General features: G+C 35.6%; 1 pseudogene; it reads right to left on the minus strand.

The window, feature by feature from the left end:
- Positions 1-13,678: 13,678 nt before the first annotated feature.
- Positions 13,679-14,204, minus strand: LOC140498325 (ADP-ribosylation factor 1 pseudogene; annotated as a pseudogene).
- Between the last annotated feature and the right edge of the window lie 594 nt (positions 14,205-14,798).

Here is a 14,798-nt window from a genome sequence, read left to right on the forward strand (position 1 = left end):
ACCACAAACAATGACAAGCTCCAAATGGATCCATGGCATAAAAGAGGTTACATCATTATTAAAAAAAAATTAAAAGAGGAACTAGGAAGAAACTACTTTTATTTGGATTTATGAATTCGGTGGCAGGAAGGCATTTCAGTTAGAATCAATAGAACAAAACCCAAGAGGATCAGGACAAAAGAAAGCTGAAGCAATTTAAGGGAAAGAAGAACAGTATAGCTTGGCTATTGCAGAGAATGTATACTATTTTGTTTTCTGAGAAAATGGCATGGGGGGACTGAGCCAAGATAGTGGAGTGAGAGCAAGTGCTCACCTAAGCTCTAAGACAAACTCCAGATACTTCTTAAAAGAGAATATGAACAAATTTTAGAGTGGCAGAATCCAATAGGAGATAGAGTGTGGCAGATTTCCAACCCAGCACAGCCTGGAAAGATAATAGGAAGGATCTGTTGCATGGGGCTGGAGGAGCACACAGAACATAGGCAAAAATAATACAGCAACTTATCATGAGAATAATACATTATGATCAGGTAGGATTTGTACCAGGAATACAAGGCTGGTTCAATACAAGGAAAACTAACAGCATTATTGATCACATCAACACAATACAAACAGAATCCATATGAATATCTCAAAAGATGCAGAAAATGCTTTCAACAGAATACAGCACCCATTCCTATTGTAAACACTGAGGAGCATAGGAATAAATGGAATAAATTCCATAAAATAATGAGTATCTACCTAAAACCATCAGTGAGCATTATATGTAACATGGAAAGGCTGGGTGCATTTCCAAGATCAGGGATGAAACAAGGAAGACCATTATCACCTTTGTTATTCAGTATGGTACTAGAAATGTTAGCTGTAGCAATAAGAGAAGAAAAAGAAATTGAAAGAATTAGCATAGGCAAACTAGAAACTAAGTTATTACTTTTTGCAGATGATATGATGATCTACTTAGAGAATCCCAGAAAATGAAATAAAAAACAACTTGAAATAATAAACAACCTTGGCAAAGTTGCAGGTTACAAAATAAACCCACATAAATCATGTGCATTTCTATACATTACTAGGAAAGTCCAACAGCAAGAGATAAAAAGAGAAATTTCATTGAATACCACAGTGGACACTATAAAATATCTGAGAGTTTACCTGCCAAAATATACTCAGGGTATATATGAACACAATTACAAAACACTTTTTGCACAAATAAAGTCAGATCTAAATAAGTGGAAAAACATCAGTTGCTCATGAATAGGCTGAGCTAACATAATAAAAATAACAAATATACCTAAATTAGTTTACTTTCCAGTGCCATACCAATCAAACTACCAGATAATTATTTTCTAGAGATAGAAAAAATAGTATCAAAATTCATCTGGAAGAACAAAAGGTCCAAAATATCAAGGGAACTAATGAAAAGAAATGGTAGTGAAGGTGGTCTGACCCTACCAGATCTCAAATTGTATTACAAAGCAGCAATCATCAAAACTACTTGGTACTGGCTAAGAAACAGAGACATAGACCAATGGAATAGGTTAGGTACTCAAGACACAGTAGTCAATGAATATAACAATCTACTGTTTGATCAACTCAAGGACCTCAGATTCTGGCATAAGAACTCACTGTTTGACAAAAACTGCTGGGAAAACTGGATAACAGTGGGGTGGAAACTGGGTATAGACCAATGCCTGACATTGTATACAAGAATAAAGTCCAAATGGTTCCATGATCTAGGTATAAAAATTGATACTACAAACAAATTAAGGAAAAAAGAAATAGTGGATTTGTCAGATTTATGGAGAATGAAGAAATTGTTGACCAAACAAGAGATAGAGATCATTATGAAGTATAAAATGGATAATTTTGATTACATTAAATTGAAAAGTTTTTGTACACACAAACCCAATGGAACCAAGATTAGGAGGGAAGTAGAGAAGTGGGGAAATTTTTGCAACTAATGTCTGTGATAAAGACCTCATTTCTAAAATATATAGAGAACTGAGTCAAATGTACAAGAATTCAAGTCAGTCACCAATTGAAAAATGATCAAAGAATATGAACAGGGAGTTTTCAGAGGAAGAAATTAAAGCTATCTATAGTCACAGGAAAAAATGCTCAAAATCACTATGGATTAGAGAGAAACAAATCAAAACAATTCTCAGGTACCACATCACCCTTATTTGATTGGGCAACATGACAAAACAGGAAGATGACAAACGTTGGAGAAGATGTAGAACAATTGGAACACTAATTCGTTGTTGATAAAGTTGTGAGCTATCGAACCATTCTGAAGATCAATTTGGAACTGTGCCCAAAGGGCTTCAAAAATGTGCATACCCTTTCACCCCACAATATCTCCTCTAGGACTGTATTCCAAAGAGATCAAAAAAATGTGAAAGGGTCCCACATGTACAAAAGTATAGCAGCTCTATTTGTTGTGGAAACAGGGGATGCCCATCAATTGGGGAATGGCTGAGCAAGTTGAGGGTATATGAATGTAATGGAATATTATTGTGCTATAAGAAATGATGACAGTACTACTTCAGAGAGGCCTGGATGAACTTGTGTGAATTGATGCTGAGTGAAAGGAGCAGAACCAGGAAAGCTTTGTATACAGTAACAATCACAGTGTGTGAAGAATTGTTCTGGTACACTTAGCCCTTCATAGCAATTCAAGGGCCTAAAAGATTCCCAACTGACTCTTCAAGCAAAATTCTTCCTACATCCAGAGAAAGAACTATGGAATTGAATCACAGAGTGAAGCAGACTTTTGTTGTTTTTTTTTTTCATGATTTCTCTCATTCATTTTAATTCTTCCATTCAACAGGACTAAGGTGAAAATGTATTTAGTAAGAATGTATATGTAGAACCCATATAAGATTACATGCCATCTTGAGGAAGGAGGAGAGGAGAGGCAGGGGGAGAAAATCTAAGATTTATGGAAGTGATTGTAGAAAACTGAAAACAAATAAATTAATCAATTGAAAAAAAGAAAATGGAAGGAGTATGGGTAAGCCTAAGGAGAGACTAATTTGGTTAGGCAATGAAAAGACACTGAAGGTTTTTCAGTTAGGCAAGTAACATAATCAGTACTACTCATAACATTTGGTATACTTAAATCAATTCATACTTGAAAATTATTTAATTGATCAAATGATATGCTAGCATCTGCATTGCTGAAAAATACCATTAGGTTGCTTTTATCTCTGTGACCTGGATAATAGTATTGTTTTTTGGGAAAAGAATCTAACAACAATCACCATAACAAGCCTCTTTAGAAACAAATTTTCTACCCACAGTTCCTGGCAAATTTCAATTAGCTTTATCACATTACTGAAAACTTAGTGATGTATATCACATTGTCTCCACAGTCCCCAAAGAGGCTTGAGGCATTATTCAGTTCCTTCCCACTACATCAAACACAACAAGTAGGATCCTATGGTATATTCTCACTGGATGGATAGATAAATGAACTGGAAGGAAAGCATGACTCTTTTATTGCCTTTATCTCTGCTAATCACTGCTGGGAAAGCACATTGCCTCTAAGGAGGTTCAGGGGTAATAGTTAGTCATGTGAGTCCCTCCCTTCTTTTCTCCCTTTTCAATTAGAGGGAGTATGTTTTAATACAGTGAAAATACAAGTCACTGAAAAGCTGACTTAAAGTGGCTGAAGTATGTTTTTCTCTATAACATCATGAATGAATGGATTGATTTGGATAAAATCACACAGCCCTTCTGTGCCTGAGATTCTTCTTACAGAAGAATAATTCTTTGAGTTCCTGCTGCTTTCCTGTCTTATCATTCTTCACTATCAAATAGCTAACATAATATTTTTCCAGGTTCATTGACTCCTAAGAGGAAACAGACAAGAAAGCAATTAAGTTTCTTCTCACTTGCAATTATTCAATCCATTGGTCAAAGTCCAGTTTTTTAACTTTTGTTTTCAAAAGTAAATCAATTTCAGGTTAAAACAACCTAAGGCAGCCACAGTATAGGAGTGATCTGTCTCTAGCAAGTGTGACTTAAACAAAAAGAGAGTGAACAGCTTGAGTCTGTCAATAGTGACATTAAGAGATTTCATTTATTTATTTTTTCAGGGTGTTTTATTTTTTCCCTTTGACATTTGAAAAGCCATTTCTAGCTGCCAGGAATTTGACAGGAGAAATGTCAAGGGGTGAAAGAGGGCATTGTATGACAAGTGGAGTCAAGGGAGGTTGCGTGTGTAAGAAGTCCTATCAACAGCACTGGATATGCCTATCAGTGTAATACCTGGCTGATCAAGGGAGAGAAACTGAGGTCAACTGCTTTAAAAAAAGAAAAGAGGGTAAAGTGCAAATGGGAGATGGTGAGATAACCAGGATAGACAGAGATTTATTTTGTCTTTTTTGTTTCTTTTTTTTTAATTGATCTGAAAAATCTATTTGCAAAAATTACTTTTTTATTATTTTGTGTATATCTTTTACATCCTTCTTTACATACATTTTGTCTTTCCAATAGAATGTCAGTTCTTTCAGAGTAAAGAGTGTGCCAATTTTGTCTAAATAGCCTCAGCATCTAACATAATGGCTGGTACGTAGTAGATACTTACTAAAATGCTAATTGTTTTTGTTTATTGATATGTCCTTTGCTCAATAACCTGGAGACAACAGTCTCATTTCCCTATTTACAACTAGTTAAAATCAAAGGCAGTCCAGGTAGCAAATATTTTGAAGGCAAAGATTGCATCTTGTCCTAGATAGCATTGAGAGACTTCCTCAGACACAGTAAATACCAGAAAATATTTGCTGGGAATGTAAGGTCAGTGGGGAAAGGGCCTGTTCATTGTGTCTTCATATCTCCAGAGCCAGTACAGTGTCTTACAAACAATAAAATTTTATTGAAGTGAATTCAATTGACTTGGTCTGTGTTCTAGCTTTAGTGAATCACTGCTATCCCTCTCTCTCTTGCCCTTCCCCTATCCTCTTTTGTTCTGTGAGTTGAAAATAGAAATTATACTTTTTAATATATATTTTATTTATTTACTTTTAATTTTCAACCTTAATTTCCATGAGACTTTTAGTTCAAAAGAAATTATGCTTTTTATCCTCATTTCTTCTCAGATAATTCTTTTCAAATCAAGGAAGTGATAGGAAACTTTCCCCACCTCTCCCTCCCTGCAACACTATTTATGACTTGATGTGAGAATGAATTCCCATATTATTTTTTTTCCTAGGAAAATTCTACAAAAGCTCTTTGGTGGATGATGATGAACTTTTACTAGAAAGGGATCAGAGAGTGAATTCATTCTTCTTGTTACATTCTACTTTTAAAGAATATGTTAATATGGTTCCTTCCTTTACAATACAAAAACTCTTGCATAACGAATTGAGTTCTTTCTTTAGTCTGGGGATAAAACAAACAAAGAAAAAGAACTTAGAATTCTCATGCTAACCAAAGGAAAAATATTTGCTGTAATATCAATTTAGCAAAAATTTCTGTGAAGTCAATGTACTATAATCACAGTATAATCTATGGCCAATGGCCAATCCACTCAACACGTAAGCTTACACTTAATTTTCATGTAGACTTTGGAGACTTTCTGTAACTAGTTCTGGTCCATCACCATGTGGTGATGAGGAATTTGTTTGTTTGGCTATGCAACAGAACTGAGGATAAATATAAAAGTCACTAGTGAATCTGGGCCTGGAGCTGGGATAGATTTGCTCAAATCATTGTCTTGAACAAATTATTGGGAATATTATATTATTTCATGGTCAGTGAGTGCTTTTGTTGTGACAGGGCAAGCAAAGAACCATGATACTATTGAGAATTTCCTGCTTTATATTTATTGACCAATCAGTTTCAATCCATGAATATTTATTAAATACCTACTATGTACCAAGCTTTGTGAGAAGCACTGAGGATGCAAAAAGGGTCAAAAGACAGTCCCTGACCTCAAGAATCTTACAATCTAATAGAGAAGAGAGCATGCAAACAAACACAGAAAAAGCAAGTTATATGTAGGAAATAAATAACCAAGAAAAGACTCTAGAATAAGAGGAGGTGAAGAAGGTTCCCTATAGAAGGTGGAGTTTTAGTTGGGACTTAAAGTAAGTCAGGGGATTAGTTGTCAGAGTGGAAGAGGGAGAGGTATGCGGGACAACCAGAGAAAATGCCCAGAGCTGAGATGGAGTGTGGGATCATAGGATTTAGAGGAGAAAAGGATTTGTTTTTCTAATCAAATCTCCTTAATTTAAACAATGAAGAAACTACAGTCCAGAGAGGATTCAAAGCCACAAAAATAGCAGAGCCAGGGTTTGAAACTGTATTTTCTGACTCCACATTTAGTAGCAAGTCTAATCCACTGTGTAATGTACTAAAGTGATAGAGTGAAAAGAGTACTGAAATTAGTCAGGATTTTGAATATTCTCTGACATCAACTGTGTGACTGGGAACGATGCCCTTAACTTAACTGAAATTCACTTTCATCTTTAATATGAGTATAAAATACTTGTAACACTTATCTCACATTGGGAGGATGAACTGTGATAATGCATATAACATGCTCTATAAATCTTCAAGATCTACAAAAATGTCAGATAATACACATATTGGCTTTTGTCCATTAAAACTTTCTTGGGGATTTCAGACTATTCAGAGAGGGAAAAAAAAGAACACACTTATATAGATTTATATATAGGACAAACTGGCAATGAGGTTTGAAATACCAGTATAATTCATCTCCCCAAATCCACGTAGTGTTAGTGCTACTGACTGAGCCACCCACACTCCAATTCCTGAATTTGATTTCTTGTTCTGTGTAGAACTAATTTTCATGTGATAAAACATAAAATGCTGCCTGCTACTTTGAAAACTGGTTATTAAAACCAAGCTCTTAAATGATAGTTTATCCTTATTAATGATTTTTCCTTTAAGTATTTCTCTATAGATATATGGATACTTCAAAGACCTATTCATTCTTTTCTTGTCCAAAGCAGATCTCAAGTATTCCATAATTTAGAAGATGACTTTATGTCTCGATTTGGTTTAAAAAAAATATCATCACCTGAGGATCAACTTTCTGGTGGTGAACCCATCCAGTTTTAGTTAGAGTGGGTCCTGAGTGACAGAAACAGAGCCTGTGGCCAGGCTGGGACTCAAAGTCCTTCTAGCTTGGTAGCATTAGACAGCTTCCATTTGGCATAGTCTTTAAGAATCCAAAGTAGTCTCTCTACCATGACGATCTGCTATTCTTTCCCCACCTCTCTCACATAATGTTGTATTTAAATAGAATAAGTGGTTGTTTATATTTAGCAGTATCTTCATTGTAAATATTCCAATCCCTTTTTCCTAAGCTTTTTAGCAAGAAAGATCTTCAAGAGTAAGGACTATTTCACTCATCCTCAGTACCTAGCTCAGTGTCCTATTCAACTTAGATTCATAATAAATGTTTGTTGAATTGAACTGTAACTTTGTGTTCCAACTTCCACTGTGGTTTGATGCATTTTTCTTTCTTCCTACTATAAATTAGACAGTCTCATGCAATACGTAGATATAAAAAACCCTTAAGCATCAAAAATAATAATAAAATAAAAGCTGATAAAGTAAAGGATGGACACAGGAAAAGAAAATTTACCATTAAACCTAATTATTTGAAAAACTGCACATTAAATGCAATTGTTTTGTTAGCTGAGAAGTTATTTCTTATTACAGTAATGCAATCACAGGATAGCAAGGGATGAATCAGCACATAAAAGGAGCAACCTCAAACAAATTCTAGAGAAGGCACTGCAAGTATAACAAGATGATGTAATAATATATCATCAACTTTGTATTTGATAAATTGCAAAATTATGTATACCCAAGATGGGAAGGGGGAAGCACAAGTGATTATGTTATTGATTATCATTATTTTTCTTCAGTTCAAATTATTTAACTTCAAGCCCAAGTGCCCTTTCATTACTTGGAAAACATAACTGTACTTGCTGAGAATAAGCTGATTTTAGGCACTATATAATTCAAAACCACTTTAATTCAGACACCACTACTTCAGAATTTGCAATAATTCAGGGAGGAATAAGCTGTAATTTTCTTTTTCCTGTATATGAAGGAAAGGTTTTTGAAACAGATTTCTAAGAAAAATAAAAATCACAAAGGAGTATAATTAAGCCAACAACTTTTAAAAAAGAAAAAAATGCACAAAACTTTCATAGGATTTTGGAGCGCTGAGTATTTATATGCTGATAACACTATATGACTAAGTCCTATCTAGGCATCAACTTAGTCTCAGCAGGACCTCTATCTAAAAATACTTTTTAAACTTCCATTTCAAGCTGCTAAGGGGCACCATGACATAAACTTGGATAAAGAGCACATCTCAAAACCAGGAATACTCACCTCTGACTCATATTGACTGTGTGACCCTGTGTTGGTCACATAACCTCTTAAAGTATATTACCAAAGTACTTTGACAGAGGATGTGTTTTCCCTTGGGCGTTCCCTATAACAATGAATTCATAGGTATATTCCCTGTTCTTTCAAGTTACTACACACACACACACACACACACACACACACAAAATATATGTATATGTGTATGTATATATGTTTAACATGAATAAAGCTGTATATCCTTTATAAAACAATCTAAAATGTAAGTTTTTTACTAGATTAAAATGACCATTGTCTTAACTTGTTCATTTTCATTTTATGAGAGCAGAACCCTTAATTCTTATGGCTGTGCAAGAGTGGTACTGAGGATCATTAACCATTTTAATAGAACACTAATGCTAAGCTGGGTCATTAAAAGTCTCATGGTCCACCTCTCTTGTTTTGTCTTGATTTTAATGAAAATTCTGAACATTCGTGTAATGTTCATCTAACTTTACATAAGCTTGTTTACTTGTTTTATACTATTTTTTTTTTACTACAAACAAGAGGACTTGACCAGAAAATGTTGTGATGTTAACAACATATTGCAAATCAAAGACTGAATTGCAGTCAGAAAAAAATTATTATTTTACTGCCTGGGAAGTGGGAATATGGGGAGATTTATTTCTGAGTAACATTTTAACTTGCTCACCCATGTTTCAGAAAGATAATACAAATAGAAGAGAAGGCAGTATTGTTGCACAAGCAAAAGTAAACACATAATAGAGTTCTTTCTGGAAAGGTTATTGTTTGTTTTTTGCTATGGTTTAGTGTTCTCTGAACTTATTCCATAGTGAGCTCTCTTGAATTTTTTTCCCCGGATATTTACCTTTACTACTCCTCTCCTGCTAAAATAGTATCTGGTATTTTAACTGTGTCGATTCCCCTTCTGCTAGTTCAAACTGCAAGCCTTTGGGGCATCAGTAAATGGTGTGAGAGGAACTTAGGACCAAAATTAATTATTCCATCTTCATTTATATGTATGCATTACATATTTCTACTTTCTTGTGGATCCTTGATTGACCTTATATCAGTTTTCTGAATGTTTTTTGTCTTTGGCCCTAAACTGGATTTCAACTTTGGCCATGTGGCCTGAAAGAAGTGGAATCTTTAAGAAATGATATATTAAAAAAAAGATGAATTTTCCTTTTGAAATGACAATCACAATGAAATAATATCTGCTTTATTTATAGTCTGTCAATGAAACATACCATGGGTTGTTTGCCCTACTTGTCACAAATCATATCTTTTTAAAAAAATGTTTATTTTTTTAAGTTTTCAACATTCATTTCCACAAAATTTTGAGTTCCAAATTTTCTCCCCATCTCACCCCTCCCCCCACCACATAACACCTTGCATTCTCACAACCCCTTCCTTCAATATGTCCTCCCTTCTATCACACCCCTCCCTTCCTTTATCCCCATCTTTTCTCTTTTCTTGTAGGGCAAGATAGATATTTATACCACATTACTTGTATTTGCTATTTCCCAGTTGTATGCAAAAACAATTCTTAACATTCATTCCTAAAACTGTGAGTTCCAACTTTTCTCCCTTCTTCCCTCCCTACCCAACCCCACTGAGAAGGCAAGCAATTCAATACAGACTATATATGGGCAGTTTTGCAAAAGACTTCCATGATAGTCATATTGTATAAGACTAATTATATTTCCCTCCATTCTATCTTGCCCACCATTTATTCTATTCTCTCTTTAGACTTTGTCCCTCCCCTAAAATGTTTACTTCTAATTATTCCCTCCTCCCATTTGCTCACTCTTCTGTCATGGCCCCCATCCCACTTGTCCCCTTCTCCCCTACTTTCCTATAGTGTTAGACAGATTTTCATACTAAATTGAGTGAGCATGTTATTTCCTCCTTAAGTCAAATGTGAAGAGAGAAAGCTTCACTTTTCCCTCTCACCTCCTCAATTTTCTACTCCATTGAAAAAGTTTTTTCTTGCCTCTTTAATGAGAGACAATTTGCTCCATTCCAATACTCCCTTTTTGCTTCCATTATATTCCTCTGTCACCCCTTAATTTTATTTTTCAGTATCATCCCTTCTTATTCAACTCACCCTGTGCTCTCTGTCTGTCTCTCTGTCTCTTTCTCTCTCTGTCTCTCTCATATATATATATATATATATATATATATATATATATATATATATATATATATATATATATATATATATATATATATATATGCACATATATGTGTGTGTGTGTGTGTTAATCCCTCCAACTACCCAAATACTGAGAAAAGTCTCAAGAGTTACAAATATTATCTTTCCATGTAGGAATGTAAACAGTTCAATCTTAAAAAGTCCCATGTGATTTCTCTTTCCTGTTTACCTTTTCATGCTTCTCTTGATTCTTGTGTTTGAAAGGCTAACTTTCTATTTGGTTCTGGCATTTTCATCAAGAATGCTTGAAAGTCCTCTATTTTATTGAATGCCCATTTCTCCCCCTGAAGTATTATACTCAGTTTTGTTGGGTAAATGATTCTTGGTTTTAATCCTAGTTCGTTTGACTTATGGCATATCATATTTCAAGCCCTTCGATCCCTGAATGTAGAAGCTGCTAGATCTTGTGTTATCCTGACTGTATTTCCACAATACTCCAGTTGTTTATTTCTAGCTGCTTGCAATATTTTCTCCTTGGCCTGGGAACTCTGGAACTTGACTACAATATTCCTAGGAGTTACTCTTTTTGGATCTCTTTCAGGAAGTAATCAGTGGATTCTTTCAATATTTTTTTGCCCACTGTTTCTAGAATATCAGGGCAGTTTTCCTTGATGATTTCATGAAAGGTGATGTCTATACTCTTCTTTTCATCATGGCTTTCAGGTAGTCCCACAATTTTTTAAATTGTCTCTCCTGGATCTATTTTCCAATTCAGTTGTTTTTCCAATGAGATATTTCACATTATCTTCTATTTTTTTTTTCATTTTTTGGTTTTGTTTTGTAATTTCTTGATTTCTCATAAAGTCATTAGGTCCCATCTGATCTATTCTAACTTTTAAGGAACTATTTTCTTCAGTGAGATTTTGAACCTCCTTTTCCATTTGGCTAATTCTGCTTTGTAAAGCATTCTTCTCCTCATTAGCTTTTGGACCCTCTTTGCCAACTGGGTTAGCCTATTTTTAAAGGTGTTATTTCCTTCAACATTTTACCAAGCTGTTGACTCACTTTTCATGATTTTCTTTCATTGCTCTCATTTCTCTTCCCAATTTTTCCTCCACCTCTCTTATTTGATTTTCAAAATCCTGTTTGAGCCTCTTCCATGGCATGAAACCATTGCATATCTATTTTGGAGATTTTGTATGTCTTGCCGTCCTCTGATGGTATGCATTGTTCTTCCTCATCTGAAAGAATGGGAGAAAATACCTGTTCACCAAGAAAGTAATCTTCTATAGTCTTATTTTTTCCCTTTTTAAGGCATTTTTTCCAGTCACTTACTTGACTTTTAAGGCCTTTGTCAAGAGTAGGGTATATTCCAGAGACCTGTAAGATCTCAGTTCCTCCAAGGTGGCACAATCAAGGCAGAGGAGTTTACTCCTCTTCTGGCCTGTGAAGTGGTCTGGAGACAACCAAAAACTTTTCTGCCCAGAATCTGTGAGTAATAGAATTCCCTCTCCACAGCAGCCTCCAGCTGTACCACTCCAGTGTTCCTCCTCCTCACCCCAGAACCAGGTTCAGGACTGTGATTCAGATCAGTTACTCAATTCCCCCAGGGGTTTGAGGTGGAGGGCTGCTGCTTGTGGGGCCAAACCTTGTTCCCTTCTCACCCAGGTGAAAAAGCTTTCTCACTGACCTTTGAAGCTTTCTTTGACATTTGTGGGTTGAAGGATCTGAGAAATGCCACTGCTGCTGGCAGTGGAGGATTCCGCCCCCAAGGCCTGTTTTGATCCTTTTCCTGCAGGATGACGAGGGTCCAGGGCTGAGTTGTACACTGTGAGCTGTGCTCTGCTCCATGCCCGCTGTGATAGACTTTTCCTGTTCCAAGGCTATATTGGGCTGGAAATCTCTTTCACTCTGTTGTTTTGTGGCTTCTGCTGCTCTAGCATTTGTTTAGAGTCATTTTTGTAGGTATTTCATGGGCCGTGGTGGACGAGCTAGAGTATGTGTGTCTTTCTACTTTGAGTTCAATCTATTTTCTTTAAAATCTAGAAATCACAGAGAAATGTCTGGCGTCCTTGATTGTTTCTGAAATATCTCCAGCCAAGCTTTGGGGCTAATATAGGCTGTGCTTACCTTGGTGATGTTTCAGACAGAAGCACAACACACACATACTTGACCAAAATTAAAAGGCTGATTTTTTTGTTGCCCAAATATGTCCAAAAGCTCTTCTCAATGTTTATAACCAGTCGTAACTGTGTCCTTCCTAAGAGTTATTTAAGTGTGATGGAGAACTAATCACAGCCTGACCTGAACTGCCAGGGAGAAAAAGTCTAGTTATAAATGTTTTATGACCAATGATCTAATGTTCTCAATGTGCAACCGGCTCTGAACCACAGTCTCAAAGCTTTTTTTTCTTATAAGTATCCATGTGAGCAAAAATACAAGTACAAACCCTATGAAATGCATAAAGATTCAAAGAAATAGTATTACATGTTTCTCTATTTTAATCATGCAAAACTTATCACTTGTTTGATTTTTATTATCATTTCTCAAGTTTCAAAAGAGAAACTGTTGGCAATTATTATGGTCTAGTAGTCAAGTTGTTACTGTAGAACCTACACAAAGCATAGTTCTCTGTTCTGTGTTTTCAAGTGTTTTACTTATCTCTTAAAAATGTTTTTATTATTTAAAAAAATATACTAAGTTCAGATTAAAAACCATCCACCAAAATGGATCTCCACACAGATCTCACAAGCCAGTTGACTCATTTGACTCTGCTACTGCACGTTAACCCTGAGCAACCCAAATGTCAAAGCGCTTCAAATCCCTTCCCAGTACTAAAAGGTGAGATTTTTTTTAACAATAAAAAAATGCTGAGTAATATTGCATAGGAGTGCCAGAAACTACCTCATTGGAAACACAAACCTATTTACATTAAACAAGAAATCTGTTTTCAGGGCTTTATTTGCCACATTTACAGCATGGTGCAATGCATACTATGCCAAGGGGTAGGAAAAAACAGCTTCTGGCACTCAGTATCACAAAGTAGCACAGTTTGCCACAGGAGAGTCAGGCTAAGGGCGAATAGGAAGAAATAAGAAGGAAAGAACGAAAGAGGAAGGAAGAACTTTTGTTGATTCATTTCTGGTTTCAGAGTTGATCGGACAATTAGTTCAGTCCCTCATAGAGCCCATCCCTACTAGTGGGGCAGGTGGCTTGCATGTACCAGTTTCTGTGACAAAATTATGCAGTCCAAGTTTACCTGAGATTTCAGTTTCATTCATGACATTGGGAATATGCTATTTCTTAGCAAACACTAATACAACAACATCTCTAAGCTCATCCTCTGCCAACATTCTCATCAATTCTTCTCAGGCTTCATTCACTCTATCTCTGTCATTACTGTCAAGAACAAAAATCAGTCCTTGTGTGTTCTGGAAGTAAAGGAACCATAGGGGTAGGATCTTGTCCTGACCACCTACATCCCACACTGTGAAGCTAATGTTTTTTATTCCACAGTATCTACACTGAAACCTATAGTGGGAATAGTAATTACTATTTCACTCAGCTTCACTTTGTACAAAATAATTGTCTTTCCTGCAGAATCCAGACCAACCATTAGGATCCGAATTTCTTTTTTGCCAGTGTTGAAGAGGTTAGCAAATATATTCCCCATGCTCTAAGTGTGATGTGTTGGATGTTGGCAAAAGAAATCTCCTAGCTCCTGAGCCTCAGGTTTTCTGTCTCCTCACTTGCGAGCAGCTGCCACTCCTTGTTTTTTTTATCCATTCTCCAGGTGGAGTTTCCTTCCCACAAGATGGTGGTTCCTGATGGCAGCCACATCAGTGCCAGGGAAGAGGAATATACCTTTTTCTCATTGGTACATGGCATATAGACTAAAACTGACCTGATATTGGCTATAAAACCCTCACAATCTAGTGTAGAAAGGCAGAAATATTAAATGCATCCTTTTCAGATCATGATGCAATAAAAATTATATGTAATAAAGGGCCATGGAAAGATAGATCAAAAATTAATTAGATAGTAAATAATGTAATCCTAAAGAATGAGTCAAACATTAAATCATAGAAACAATCAATAATTTCATTCAAAAGTATGGCAATAATGAGACAACCTACCAAAATTTATGGGATGCTGCAAAGGCAGTTCTTAAGGGAAGTTTTTTTATCTCTCAGTGCTTACATGAGTAAAACAGAAAGAGAAGATCAAGGAACTGGACATGTAGCTGAAAAAGCTAGAAGAAAACAAA

This window comes from Notamacropus eugenii, chromosome 4, assembly GCF_028372415.1.
Source record: "Notamacropus eugenii isolate mMacEug1 chromosome 4, mMacEug1.pri_v2, whole genome shotgun sequence".
Taxonomy (NCBI): Eukaryota; Metazoa; Chordata; class Mammalia; order Diprotodontia; family Macropodidae; genus Notamacropus; species Notamacropus eugenii.